This window comes from Trachypithecus francoisi, unplaced genomic scaffold (genome assembly GCF_009764315.1).
Source record: "Trachypithecus francoisi isolate TF-2019V2 unplaced genomic scaffold, Tfra_2.0 Lachesis_group17, whole genome shotgun sequence".
NCBI classification, from domain to species: Eukaryota; Metazoa; Chordata; class Mammalia; order Primates; family Cercopithecidae; genus Trachypithecus; species Trachypithecus francoisi.
This window is the reverse complement of record NW_022681462.1, coordinates 88,917,275-88,932,735: the sequence shown is the minus strand read 5'-3', so window position 1 is coordinate 88,932,735 and position 15,461 is coordinate 88,917,275. Positions and strand designations below refer to the sequence as shown.

The 15,461-nt window shown below is 41.5% G+C and overlaps 1 long non-coding RNA gene across 1 annotated transcript; it reads right to left on the bottom strand.

Moving 5' to 3' along the window:
• Positions 1–4,222: 4,222 nt before the first annotated feature.
• LOC117063027 lies at positions 4,223–13,817 on the bottom strand. Its single transcript, XR_004428678.1, has 3 exons — positions 13,696–13,817; positions 7,487–7,529; positions 4,223–4,423 (listed from the first exon to the last, which is right to left on the bottom strand). It is a non-coding gene; the product is annotated as an uncharacterized LOC117063027 (long non-coding RNA).
• Between the last annotated feature and the right edge of the window lie 1,644 nt (positions 13,818–15,461).

The window sequence follows — 15,461 nt, the reverse complement described above, 5'->3', positions numbered from 1 at the left end:
CCACCCAGTTCAAGCTTCCCAGTGGCTTTGTTTACCTACTTAAGCCTCAGCAATGGCGGCACCCCTTCCCCAGCCTCACTGCCACCTTGCAGTTAGATCTCAGACTGCTGTGCTAGCATGAGGGAGGCTCCGTGGGTGTGGGACCCTCCAGGCCAGGCATGGGATATAATCTCCTGGTGTGCCATTTGCTAAGACCATTGGCAAAGTGCAGTATTAGGGTGGGAGTTACCCAATTTTCCAGGTGTTGTGTGTCTCAGTTTCCCTTGGCTAGGAAAAGGAATTCCCTTCCCTCTTGCGCTTCCCAGGTGAGGTGATGCCTCACCCTGCTTCAGCTCTTGCTGGTTGGGCTGTACCCACTGACCAGCACCGACTGTCCGACACGCCCCAGTGAGATGAACCTGGGACCTCAGTTGAAAATGCAGAAATCACCCATCTTCTGTGTTGCTCTCTCTGGGAGTTGGAGGCTGGAGCTGTTCCTATTCGGCCATCTTGGGCACACTCCCCTAATCATCTTTTAAAGGTCTTATATTGTAATACTGTTACAATGGCCATTAAATTTAAAAATTGTTTTTGGAGGGGACATTAAAACCACAGCAACAACCTTCTGAGAAGCAGCAGCACAGATGCTATTATTCTCAGTAAAATCCTTCATTTCCCCAAAGATTAAGGACCCCTGCTATAAGCAATGAGGAGCCCTTACAAAGAACCACAGAAGAACGGCCGGGCGCGGTGGCTCAAGCCTGTAATCCCAGCACTTTGGGAGGCCGAGACAGGCGGATCACGAGGTCAGGAGATCGAGACCATCCCGGCTAACACGGTGAAACCCCGTCTCTACTAAAAATACAAAAAAAAAAACTAGCCGGGCGAGGTGGCCGGCGCCTGTAGTCCCAGCTACTCGGGAGGCTGAGGCAGGAGAATGGCGTAAACCCGGGAGGCGGAGCTTGCAGTGAGCTGAGATCTGGCCACTGCACTCCAGTCCGGGCGACAGAGCGAGACTCTGCCTCAAAAAAAAAAAAAAAAAAAAAAAAAAAAAAAAAAAAAAAAACCACAGAAGGTGTCATCCTTCACTGACAGTAAGTGAGCACCCTCAGATACCCAGTCATTTAGTCAACAATCCCATAGTCAACCCCACAGTCAAGAATTGTCAGGAGTGGGAAGATAGACATAATAGAATTTTATCCTCCAGGGGTTGCAGTCAGCTAGAGGTGGTGATAGGCATACACATCATCTTGGTCAGAGGTCATACCAAGAAAGAAGGGTAAATAATGCTTTGGCAGCTCAGAAGCCAGCGCCTAGAAATTTTCCTTCCTCCTTAATCAGCAGTTGTGCTGCAGTAAATAGAACACTGGACAGATGTTTCCCTTATGAGTTGACCTAAGATAAACTATTCCATTTCTCAGAATCTCAATGTCTTCATTTTTTAAATGGATATAAGAATCCTGCTAGGCTACCTCACGGGATTGTTGCAAGATTCTAACAAGATAGAAAATACCTAGAACCTGAAAATCCTTAGGCAAAATACACTACGCTTTCCCTTTAGGAGAATCCAGTCTTTAAACCCAGCTTCCTGCCACTTAAAGTGTAAGTTGTAAACCAGCATAGTCTATGCTGATTTACAAATCTCAAACCCTATCTCAAAAGTTGGAAATCCCAATTTGCAAGATCCTCCAGGTGTGCAAATTAAAGTTTGTATTTGTATGCAAGTTAAAGTCTGACAGCACTCATCTGGGCTATTCTTAGCATAATGTTTTTATAATCTGACAGAGAAGAAAATCCACTTTAGGGCATAGCTGATAATAAGGGAACAAAAGCAGGGACTACAGTTGCCCAGGTATGTTTTGGGCTTGCTGCCATTCAAATCAAGCTGGGCCTCCTCAGAACAGAGGATGTGCATAGGGACATTAGCTGCCTGGAGCACAAGATGCAGGAGCCACAGTCTGGGAGCCAAATCTAGAACCAGCCTTCGGTGCACAGAAACCTTGGTCCTGCTGGATGCTGCCGCTGCTGCACCATAGACATATGGTCTCCTTGTTTCTCAGGTCAGAGTGACACCAGCATACTTGCATATATCAGCACACTCAGAGGGGATTAGGGAACATCTGTAGAGCACAGCCTCCTGTATTTTGCTAATTTTAGGAGCAAGGAGCACAAGGGGGTTCTCAGAGTGCCTGTGTACAAGCCCAACCCACCAAAGTGCCAGTGGGGTGGGGCAGTTCCTGACAGTCAGCAGCCCCATCACTGGCCTCTGCGTGACCATAGCCAACAAATAGACAACAGAGTTGAGAGTCTAGGGCAGCAAGGTCCAGGGGAGGCACCGGAGAAATCAGGATCTGTGGGGTGGCAACAGCAGTTAGGCCAAAAGGATCCCCCTGGTTCAGTAAGTTTTAGAAAAACCACATTGAACAACGTTAAACTTGTTTCTTTACAGGAGACCAGTGCAAGTGTACATCATGAATCTTCAAAAGGAACATATGTAGGCTATATTTTCTGAGCAGTTTTGATCACAGAGCTCTTCTTATCCTACTTTAGATAGAAAGTCTTCAGAGCAGACTCTGGGAAGCACTAGCAAAGATGGAGGCAAGAGAGATCCCTTCAGGGAAGGAAGATGGCCCATGAATGTCTATAGCAGGAGTTCCATGAGCTTTTTTGTTTAGGGTAATCAAGCAATCAAAGCATAAAGATGTTTCCATCAGACATGCCTGCTGTAGTTTGAAGGTTTGTCCCCCTCCAAATCTCAAGTTAAAATTTGATCCCCAATGTTAAAAATGGGACTAATGGGAAGTGCTTAGGTCATGGGGATGGAGCCATAATGAATAGATTAATTCCCTCCCTGGAGGAAGGATGAGCAAGTTTTCACTCTATTAGCTCCCAAAAGAGCTGATCGTTTCAGAAAGCCTGGCATCTCCCCTGTCTCTCTCTTGCCTCCTCTCTAGAAAATGTGATCTCAGCACATCCTGGCTCCCGTTCACCCCCCACCATGAATGGAAGCAGCTTAAGCCCCTCACCAGATGCCCAGTCTTAAACCTTCCAGTCAACAGAAATGTGAGTCAAATAAACCTCTTTTCTTTACAAATTATCCAGCCTCAAGTATTCCATAATAGCAACATCAAACAGGCTAAGACAATGCCAAATGCACCAAGGGGTCTGCTATGATAATAACCACCATCAACATGTAATGAACACTCAGTAAAATCCTTCATTTCCCCAAAGATTAAGGACCCCTGCTATAAGCAATGAGGAGCCCTTACAAAGATAAGAACCACAGAAGGTGTCATCCTTCACTGACAATAAGTGAGCACCCTCAGATACCCAGTCATTTAGTCAACAATCCCATAGTCAACCCCACAGTCAAGAGTTGTTACGAGTGGGGAGACAGACATAATAGAATTTTATCCTCTAGGGGTTGCAGTCAGCTAGAGGTGGTGATAGACATATACATAATCTTGGTCAGAGGTCATACCAAGAAAGAAGGGTAAATAATGCTTTGACAGCTCAGAAGCCAGTGCCTAGAAGTTTTCCAGCCTCAGGTAATGAACACTCACGGTGAGCTAGGAGGCACATCAGGAGTTGGGTTTTATGCACATTGTCTCACTGAATCCTCTGAACTACTGTTTAAGGGAGCTACTACAATTCTCATCCTCGTTTACAGATAATGAAACTAAGGCTTTAAGAAGTCAAATAAGTTGCCTTAAGTCTTACAGCTAGTTAGTGGTACTAGTTAGTGATAAAGCTGACTTCTAAACTAGATCTGACTTCATATGCCTGTTAAGATGCCATAAAAATTCCTTAGTCCTTGGCACACAGGAAATATTATGCCCCAGGAAACACTAGTTGCTTAGCTTGTAGGGTCACCTTTGGGGCAGGGAGTCATTTCTGGTGGCTCTGGACAGGACACATGTAGATCAAAGCCCCAGCTGATGTGCAGGGTTCACTGCTCCTTGGTTGTGTGTTTTAGGTTTATCACCTTCATCTTGTCACCATATTTTCATATGGTGGTTTCATCAAACTCACCATATGGTGAATGTAAAGACCAGGAAATTCAGGAACACTAGTCATAGAGCTTGTGTCAGTTTGCTGACATCAATCTCCACCCCTCTACCTCTGTAATTAGCTATTAGTTGGGTTAAATGAGTAACTCCTGTGTCTCACACATCCATCTGCCAAGGCACTATTTTTATATTTACCAATTTCAAACTGGAAAATAGTTTGTCACTCTCAGTCAATAAACCTGGTATTTTGCAAGAAAACGACTAAAGTGTTTTCCTCTGTGAAAAAAAAAAAAAAGAAAAAGAAAAAGAAAAACTTCCAAAGACTTGCCTCAAGCAAACAGGCCAGCCGGCTTTGTCAGGAATGAATCCACAGCTTCCATGGGAACTTTTCCTTCTGAGTATAAGAATCACTCTTCCATAAGCCACCTTCATTTCTAGTAGAAGAAGAAAGAATAAAAAAGAAAAAAAACAGAACCCTGAAGTCAGAATATTTCAGATGCAAGAGAGTATTTAAAAAAAAGAAAGAAAGAAAAAGAAAAAAGGAAAAGAAAAGCATCTGTGAGCAGGCAACCAGCTTTCCTGCCCTGGCTCTGCTCCTAACAAGATGGCAACATCTCCCCTAATAACTCCCCACTTTCTCACCTATAAAATGAAGGGTTGTGGCGGTGGTTCATGCCTGTAATCCCAGTACTTTGGGAGGCCGAGGCGGGTGGATCACCTGAGGTTGGGAGTTTGAGACCAGCCTGACCAACACGGAGAAACCCCATCTCTACTAATAATACAAAAATTAGCTGGGCATGGTGGCGCATGCCTGTAATCCCAGCTCCTCAAGAGGCTGAGGCACGAGAATCACTTGAACCTGGGAGGCGGAGGTTGCAGTGTGCCGAGATCGTGCCACTGCACTCCAGCCTGGGCAACAAGAGCGAAACTCCATCTCAAAAAAAAAAAAAAAAGAGGGGTTGTGTACTAATACCTCAGACCTCCAGCTCATGGATTCCATGGTTAGTGGACCATATGATGACATTTGTACACCAGCCTCCGTGCAGAATTCTAGGCAACACAGATACCCCTGCTTCACTCCAGGGCAGTGTCACAGTTTTGATCAGAAGAATCATAAAACGAGAAGCTTTAACCTAAACCATTTCAGACAGATGGGATTCCAGCCTCCTTTTCAAGTTCTTTTAAAAAGGTATCCCAAACACCATACAACAGTCTTAGTGTCTAAATAGCATTCATGGTCTACAAGTTTCTCTTTGTCTATGGTCTAAATTTTTTCTACTAGGGCAAAAAATTAAGACCAGCTTTCCATTATATTCTGGGTCATGAAATTATTTATATTTGGTTATAGTAAACAAATTGCTTTCTAATCTGTTACTGTCTTATTTCATTTTTATTATTAATTTTAAAAATATTAATTATTTTAAACATGTACAAAAGTGTCTTAGTCCACCCGGGCTGCTATAACAAAATACTATAAACAGAGTAGCTTATAAATAACTGAATACCATACCATAAACTGAGTAGCTTATAAGCAAATTTATTTCTCACAGTTCTGGAGGCTGGAAAATCCAAGATCAAGGCACCAGCACATTTGGTGTCTGGTGAGAGGGCTCTTTCTGGTTCACACATGGTGGCTTCTAGCTATGTCCCCACATGATGGAAGCGGCAAGGCAACTCTCTGGGGCCTCTTTTATAAGGACACTAATTCCATTCACAAGGGCTCTGACTTTATGACCTAATCACCTCCCAAAAGCCCCACCTCCTAATTCCAACCCATTGGTGATTAGGTTTCAATATATGAATCTTGGGGTGACACTAACATTCAGACTATAGCAAAACATGTATAGCAGAGACCCATATACCCACTTCCCAGATTTAATACATATTCATATTTTGCACATTTTGGTAAATTTAAAGGAGCAATTGTTTTTAAAAGATATAAAACACTACAAATATAGTTAGCAACCTCCTGACTCCTAATCCACTCCCTTTCTTCATCTGCAAAGGCAACCAAAATTAGAAATTGTTCTGTGTGCCTCTCAGGCAGATTTTTATACTTTTACCGCCTATGTATACACACATAGTAATATAAAGCACTGTTTAGGAAGTTTAAATGAATAGAAATGATACCATATTGAATATATTAATGTTAAAAATTGAGTTTTTCTCAATGAATTTTTTTAAGACTCATCAGTATAGAATGTATTTTTATATAATTAAGTTGATCCCAAGGTTTTTGCTATTATAGACAATGTTATTATAGACTATGAACACACTTGTTAATGTACACTTTTCCAAATGTAGGACATTTCTCTAAGACATACACCCAGAAGTACTTGCACCAAGGTACACTTTTACCAGCACTGTATAATTTCCTCATTTTTTTTTTTTTTTTTTTTTGAGACAGAGTTTCACTCTTGCTGCCCAGGCTGGAGTGCAGTGGCACGATCTCGGCTCACTGCAACCTCTGCCTCCTGGGTTCAAGCAATTCTCTTGCTTCAGCCTCCCAAGTAGCTGGGATTATAGGCATGTGCCACCATGCCCAGCTAATTTTTGTATTTTTAGTAGAGATGGGGTTTCACCATGTTGGCCAGGCTGGTCTCAAACTCCTGACCTCATGTGATCCACCCACCTCAGCCTCCCAAAGTGTTGGGATTATAGGTGTGAGCCACTGCGCCCTGCCAATTTCCTCATTTTCTACATCTTTATTTGTAACACTTGGTTGTGTCAGACTTTTCCATTTTTGCCAAATGGATGAGGGTAAAATGGCATTTATTGTCTTCCCTCATTCCCATGAGTTTGAGCATCTTCTCGTATTTTTACTGGACAGTAATGTTTTCTTTTCTGTGAGTTGCTGAACAAAATTAGTTGATTATTTTGTATATTAAGCTACTTTTCTCACGCTTGAGCTACTGTTCTTGCCCTTACTGATTTGTAGGAACTTTCTAATATGTTTCAGATACTAGTCCTTGGTTAGTATATGTGGTGAAAACATCTCCCATCCTATAGCTTGTCTTTCACTTTGTCTACGGTTTCTTTTATCATGCAGAAGTTTGTAATTTTAATATAGGCAAAGGTATCAATTAATTGCTTTATGATTTGCTTTCTCTGTGTTTTGTTCAAGTATTCCTTCCCTTTCCTGGGGTCATAAGTACATTCTCCCAGCCAATCTCACATAGACTATATGGTCTCAGTGTCCACCATCTTTCCTCTCCAGTTCTTTTAAAAAAATCACAAAGATTATTTGGACTATTATAAAATTAATGTATGATTATTCCAGAAGACCTGGGAGAAGCAGAAAAAACAAATCAGTACATTATTAGCCACTTTTAAAATAATTATCATTATCCTTTCAGGCAAATCAACCCAGGGAAACCCTATTTACAGTCCCTCCTACGTCACTGAAAGTAATATGTTACATAGTGGGCAGAGGTGAGCTTTGTAGAAAGACAAATCTGAATTTGAGTCTTATCTCTGCTACCTTCTAGCTGACTTACCTTGAATATAATATTTATTTCCTCTAAACTTCGGTTTTCTCATCTGTAAGATAAGAACAACAACAATTACTGCATTTGGGTTGTTTGCATCCCAATTGGATCAAAATTCTCATGTCAGGCCTCTAGCTGGCAAAAAAACAAAAACAAAAAAAACCTTTTCTTAAATAGTCCTGTGTGCCCCTGCAGTATTATATACCAGTGTGCAAAAGTTCCTGGGGAAATGAAGGAGCAGAGCTATGGACATGCTTATTGGCTCAAGCCTGAGTGATGGGCAGGATCCCAGCAAGACAAATTCCATGAAGTCAGTAAAGCTGCCACCAAGCCATAGCAGCACCCATTCTAGGTTCTGCTCCAATAGTACCTGGACTTCTTCCTTTTATAACCACACACTATTCAGACAGTGCCTAAAAGGGCATGGAAAATAGTTGGAGAACAAAAGCCACCAGCTGACCTCATCCTCAGTACTTCCCTGGTCAGAGGAGCTAATTAGCCAAAGGGAAAACAATTGACTGTTTTGGTATTATATAATTCCGTTGTATTTTTGCCAGGTATCGGATTTCACCACCCACTACCATGGTGTCACGTCATGAAAGAACTTATTGTTAAACACACAGAACAAGGCAAGCTCATAACTGTGCAAGAAGTATAATTCCACATTTTTTGTCTCATTGCAATTGAAATCTTCAGGTCAATAGGTAATTACATTAATGCAACATGTCCTATTTCAAATGAACACTGCTCACGTTGAGAGGGCCCTCGCCTGAAGAAAGACTATTTTTAGGAAGTTTGGCAAAGGAAATTGATGTTTTCAGCCCAAGTATGCACTGCCAAATAACTACCTCCACCAAATTATTTCTTACCAAAAAGGAAAAAAAGCAACAAAATAATATAATCTTCCTTTTCACTATTTTGGGAATTATCTTCCCATGTCTAACTCCCTTCAGCTTTCAGAATCACCTTCACAAAATTGTGAGAAAAGCTTCCTTGTAGGATTGTGAAATTTGAAAGACAAATGGGAGTTCAATGATTAGAAACTCTCATCTTTCCATGCCTTGGAGGAATCACAGAACTTTTTTGTTTAAGGTGAAAATCTGATTAGAGAAGGACTACATTTATGTTCAAGGACCCCAAAGTTATGGACTTTAGATGAAGAAAAATCTCAAACTGCTCTTGGACACAGTGAAAATCCTTTAAAACATAAAAAGTAAACCCCTGTATGCACCCTTTATAGTTGCACAAAACTAATCTTTAAGATACTTTTAAAAGAACTGAGGAGGAAAAATGGTGGACAATGAGACCATATAGTCTACGTGAGATTGACTAGGAGAATGTACTTATGCCCCCAGGAAAAAGAACTACTTGTGTATTATGTCCATAAAGATTATTTGGACTGTTATGACATTAACGTATCATTATTCCAAAAGATCCAGGAAAAGCAGGAAAACAAGTCAGTATATTATTAGACCACTTTAAAAATAATTATTATCACCCTTTCAGGAAACTAGAGCACCTAGCATAGAAAGCCAGCAAGAGAGAGAAAACTAAAGTTTAGCAAGTATCTACTCCAGCCTCTCCAAAATCCACAGATTGCCTTTCAAGATCCTCCATAATTTGGCCCCAGCCTATCTTTCCATACTTAAGCTCTACTCTATCCTATCTGATCTGTCTGGTCATCACTGGCCTTTCCTCTTTCTTCTTCCGAGATGAATCTTACTGACCTTTTAAGGCCCAGATAAAGTCCCAGGTCATCTATTAATAGCAAACCATCCCTGACAACTTAGCTTCTTTGTTTGTCATCAGTATTTGTTAACCATATCATCCCATCAACAACTACCTTGTATTATTAGTCATCATGCATGCATTTCTGTTTTATATTCCCAACTAGATTTTAAACTTATCTTGAGGAAGACTAGGCCTGGCTATGAGGAGAACCAGCCCCCAATATTTCAACATAGATTCTTTTCTATTTTCCCTACATGTCAGCCGGTCTAAGAAATAAAGAGAAAGAATACAAAAGAGAAAAATTTTACAGCTGGGTCTCCGGGATGACATCACATATCGGCAGGTTCCGTGATGCCCCTGAGCCACAAAACCAGCAAGTTTTTATTAGCGATTTTCAAAGGTTAGGGAGTGTACGAATAGGATGTGGGTCACAGAGAACACATGCTTCAAAGGCAATAAAATATCACAGGGCAAATGGGGGCAGAGTGAGATCACAAGGCCAGGGCAAAATTAGTATTGTTGATGAGGTTTCATGTCCCACTGTGCACGCATTGTCATTGATAAACATCTTAACAGGAAACAGGGTTCGAGAGCAGACAACAGTTCTGACTAGAATTTTGCCAGGCTGGAGTTTCCCAATCCTAGCAAGCCTTATCTACAACTGCATAAGACAGACATTCCCAGTGCAACCATTTTAGAGACCTCCCCCTGGGAATGCATTCTTTTCCCAGGGCTTTTGCTTGCTGAGAAAAAGAATTCAGCGATATGTCTCCTATTCACTTTTGCAAGAAGAGAAATATGACTCTGTTCTGCCTGGCCACGCAGGCAGTCAGACCTTATGGTTATCTCCCTTGTTCCCTGAAAATTGCTGTTAACCTGCTCTTTTAGGATGCCCAGATTTCATATTGTTCAAACACACATGTTTTACCAACAATTTACCAACAGATGACGCAATCATCACAGGGTCCTGAGGCGACATACATCCTCAGCTTACGAAGATGATGGGATTAAGAAATTAAAGTGAAGACAGACATAGGAAATTATAAGAGTATTGATTGGGGAAGTGATAAATGTCCATGAAATCTTCACAATTTACGTTCAGAGATTGCAGTAAAGACAGGCATAAGAAATTATAAAAGTATTAATTTGGGGGAACTAATAAATGTCCATGAAATCTTCACAAATTATGTTCTTCTGCTGTGGCTTCAGCCGGTCCCTCCGTTCAGCATCCCTGACTTCCCGCAACACTTAGCTCTTCTCCCCTCTATACTTTATACTTCCTCAAGGGCACTATAGCATAATTTTCAAGAGAAGGGTTCTGTAGTTAGAAGGCCCATGTTCTAATTCTGGCTCGAAAGAAACAAAGTTGAATTCCAAAGTCCTCAACATGTAAACACTTTGGAATCATATAAGGCAGAGTAAATCCTTCTTGCTCAATAGCTTCAAAGACACTGTTGTGGGCCTGGCACAGTGGCTCACACTTGTAATCCCAGCACTTTTGGAGGCCAAGGTGGGCAGATCACCTGAGGTCAGGAGTTCAAGACAGGCTGGCCAACATGGCCATTTCTACTGAAAATACAAAAATTACCTGGGTGTAGTGGCGGGCACCTGTAGTCCCCAGCTTCTCGGGAGGCTGAGTCAGGAGTACCGCTTGAACCCAGGAGGTGGAGGTTGCAGGGAGTCGAGATCGCACCACTGCACTCCAGCCTGGGCAACAAAGTGAGACTCTGTCTCAAAAAAAAAAAAGGCACTTGTGTTATGTTATTCTCCCTGTATCTGCTCCGTATAATAAGGGATGGTCTAATGAGATTCCTGAGTAAGTATCCACAAAGAAGGTGGTCATGGAGGTAGATTCTTAAAATATCCCTTATTTACAAAATTATTCTACATGAAAACAATTCCCTGAAGTCGCAAATAAACTTTTATGCATGATTGAAAGCAAACACCCAATCTTCAAACTTGAAACTGGAAAAGTGGTTCATACATTCACTCTCATAAGAGAAGCAGCAATTAACTTTTAAATACTTATCCTGGTTTTTATCTGAAAACCAAACATTTGAAAACTGTCAATGACTTTTAGCTTTCCAAAGCATTTCGGCTTGATTATTCAACTTTAGGAAGCAAAGATTTTAAAAATCTTGCCATTCATATATTTTAAGAGCCGCTGACACCTAATGGAAGGTTTTGAAAGAACATGTGGTTTCTAGGAAAGTGTGATAACAGTGGGCAGTTCTTCTCTCCAAAGACCTACCATTTCTATCCAACAGAGTAATCCCGGAAGCTGGCCCCAAGGATGCAGCAGGGGTTCCAGAAAGCTTGAGGCCGTGGGAACTCTGGTCTCAGGAGTCTGGAGATAAAGATGAATGGGACTGCAAGAATTAATATTTATGTGGAATTTTTCTACCTTACATTGTTTTCCTAGCTGCTTAGAGGTGGCTTTTGTAGGCCTTGAATGGAGAGAAGATGCTGTTTGGGGTGCCCCACTGGAAAAGCCTGATTAGTAATGGCCGGAGCTGAGAACAGCTTTCTACAGGAAGTCCGCTTTGCCTCAGCGTTGGAAATCAGTGTGGCGCCTGCTACAGCCAAGTGTCCCTGTAGGATCCCACTGAGAAATCACTTGAGTTTTACGAGGTTAGCTGCAGTTTTTGTGTAAACAACATAACGTTTTATGATGGGAAACCTAGCCCTTTGCTTTTTATGTAAAAACATCGATTAAGGCTTTTTTAATGTTTGAAATGTAAAGAAGTGTGAAAAACTAATGTTGTTTCAGAAATGGTCCAAGGAAAAAGATAATGCAGTAGCTACAAGTTTAATGACCTTTCTCATAAAATTATGTGGGGGATTTGTGATAAGCATGGTAATAAAAATGGTTTTGTTGCCTCTAATTCTCCCAGCTGTGGATTAAATGTTTTCGAATGGATAGTACCACTGCTGTCTTTATTCATTATTTATTCCATCACTAATTTAATATATTTCCAGAAGGAATACAATAAATTCAGATTATATTAATTAAAATATTTTAAATAGCAAGATTTATTTTATTTTGTGAGTTTTTTAAATGGGGATTTTTTTAACTGGGGTGTTACCAAAATTACCTTTTGTAAAAGACAACCTAAGTAAAAACCAAATTCAAATGTCAGATACATGTCTTCATACATTTATCAAAACCCATGAAACAAACAACATCAAAAGTGAACTTTCATGTAAACTACTGACTTTGGGTGATAATAATTTGTCAATGAAGGCTCATCAATTGTAACAAATGTACAATTATGGTGACCCAAATTGACTGGGGGAAGGATATGTGTGCAGGACAGGAGGTTATGGGAGCTTTCTGTATTTTCTGCTCAATTTTGCTACAAACCCAAAACTGCTCCAAAAAATGTAAGTCTATTTAAAACATTCATCACAGCATGTTGTGTGTATGTATGTGTGTTAGTACTAATGGTTAATTTCATTTTCTGGCTATCTGTGGTTGAAGCTAAACTTCTTTCTGTTTCATACCTTTGTGATATGTTTCAAGTTCTCCTAAAATGCATTAGCCCTGGTGCTAGGCATGGTGACTCCCATACCTCTTCAGGTACAGGAGACTCATTTTCCCGGAGTCCTACAAATAGGACTACGCACAAAGAGGGAGATTGTCCTGATGACGATGCCCCCAAGGCATACCTTGGATATTGCTTTCCAGACTAATCCTTTGGCACAGGTGTACTATGTTGCCTTTTTTTTTTTTTTTTCCTTTTTCTTGTAAACGCTGTGGTTGGAGAAAAAAGGAGAAACCACAGTTGACCTTTTCTGAGGGCTGCTGGTTCTTGCATCTCTGGTAATTAAGTCCTGACCTTACCAAGGGTTTAGCTCCATATGGTAACATGTGACCATTATCAAACTGACCAGCTTTATCCTCAGGTTTTCATACAAGAAAACAATATTTCAAAGGTCAAAGCAATTACTGGGATTTTCAGAACACTTTTTATCTAAGGCTCATGAGCATGTTAGGGCAGAATGTGATTGTCTGCTGTACTTTGGGCAGCACTGATTGGCAAAGGAAAGGATGGGCCAGGTGAATGGCGCCCTGCAGAGAGGATTCTTATACAAAGAAGATGCCTATTTCTTCCAAAGTGGCAGAGCAGATGGGAAAACTCCAGGAATAAGATGCAGCAGGATGGACACAGAGAGGGACCCTGCTGTGGTCATTCAAGTCCTCAACACACACTGGCATGCATCTTCCTTCCTCAAAGAGCACTCAGTGTTCGGCCCATGGTTAACAGAAACTTCCTGATGTGTGCCTTTCCATGACAAGATCAGGCGATATCAGGGTGATGGTAACACTGTGTGATGATGGGGCATCACATCGGTCTATCAGTACGGTCATTCGTGTCTTTGTTCATTCAGTGTGCCATGCCCCAAGTTATGCCGGGAAGACAAATGCAAATAGGACATGCAACCACGTCCGGTCAGTTTACAGTCTCACTTTATACATCACCCACCTTGAGAGAAGCAGAAAGAAAGCAGACATGTCTTCACCAGGCTCAGTCCCCGTGTTCTGCCAGAACGCACAGCTGCCGCCCTGTCTGCCCTGTTGCTCTGCCTTTGACCTCAGGGTTGACCTGCAGAGATCACACTTATTAAAGGAGCCGGGTCATTTACCCCTGTTCTTCCTGCATGTTGGCCTGCTATGGGCCGACACTGCTGAATTACATGTGGTGTTTTATGAGACAATCAAGTGTCAAGTAGTAATGGAGTGAAAGCTGCCATGCAGATTCTAACACAGGCCACAAAGGAGGGGTCCTCAGAGCCTTCCTGGTCCTAGTGACACCACTGGCTGCTGCCCGGGGTGCCCTCATTTTTGACCAAATGTGAGATCATTGTGTTTTTACCATGTTCCCCCAAAAATCTTAAAGCCTTAGGAGAACAATTCGATTTCTATATCCTTCACTTTTTCTTTCATTAAAGGAAAATCACTTCTCTAGAAAAATAAAAACAAAAGAACTTAGATTGCATTTTTTAAATGAAAAGGGGAACTTTTTTTAAAATGAAAGGGAGGCAATTTTTTTAAATGAAAGGGAGATGACAGAGACAGAGACGGGTTCCCTCTTACCTCTCAAGCTAAGAGTAAAATCTGGGACTTTCAGAAAGGTATGACTCTTAGAAACTGATTAATTTTTAGATCTTAAAAAGCCATACGGTCTCTTTAAAGAGCAATGAAAGCCTGATTCAAGTTGTTAAATTTTATGTTGTGTGTAATGTTGTAATTGATGTCAAACCTTTCACATTTTCTTACCACTGACATTGGACAGTCTACTCCACTCAAGGGCTCAGTTACCGGAGTTGAGATTAAGTAACCTAACCAGGAAATAAGGGCAGAATGGAATTTTATTACATGGAATTGAGAAGTTCAAATGCAAAATAATTAAGTCTGAGCCAAATATAGCCATTCTCTCTCCCATCAGTTTATTTTGGTGGATAATTGGCTGTATTCGGTATTTCACTGAGCTGCATATAAAACTTTATTGCCCTTGTAAAGTGCATGCTGTGAATTCTGATGCTTCTGTGTGTTTGGGGGAACATAATTGTTCCCTTTGCAGAATAGCACGGCTTACCTAGGTCCTGTAACCAAACTAGGCTTCCAGGACGCCTGCTGCTGAAAGTCCTGGTGCTGGGATGTGTATGAGGCACTCAGATCAAAGCTGAAGAAAGAGATGTGTAACAATTGGGAAAATAGCCCCCTGAACCTCAGAACACATTACATGCAAAGAAAAAGACACAGGTCCTATTGGATACGGTCTCTGGCAAGTCACTGCTGGGTTAAGGCTTTTGCATTTGTTGAGGGCTTACAATAAGTTAGTCCACACTGAGTGGCTCATCAGGTCTCAGTGATTGTGATGAATCCATTCTGCATTAGCACGTGGGGTCTTTTCCAAGCAGTCTCTCCCCTTCCCTCCATCCTCAGAGACAGAGGCTATTTGTATACTGTGAAGGCCTGCTTTACTGTGCATCTGAGACCATAGGAACAATATGGAATTGACCTAATTAGGATTCTTTTCTGGGAAAAACAATATACAGCTACATACGGTTTCAGTTAGGTTCCAAGTGCTTTCCTATTCTTTTGACTCCAACAATATGGCAGTGTGTGATGGGTGGGAGGGAGACTGTGGTCAGAGGCTGCTGCTTCAGGAACAGCCCAGATGGTAGAAGGTGAGGCTGGGGGAGGGTCGGCAGCTGCATTGATGATGTAGGCTTAGGCTGTGTACAG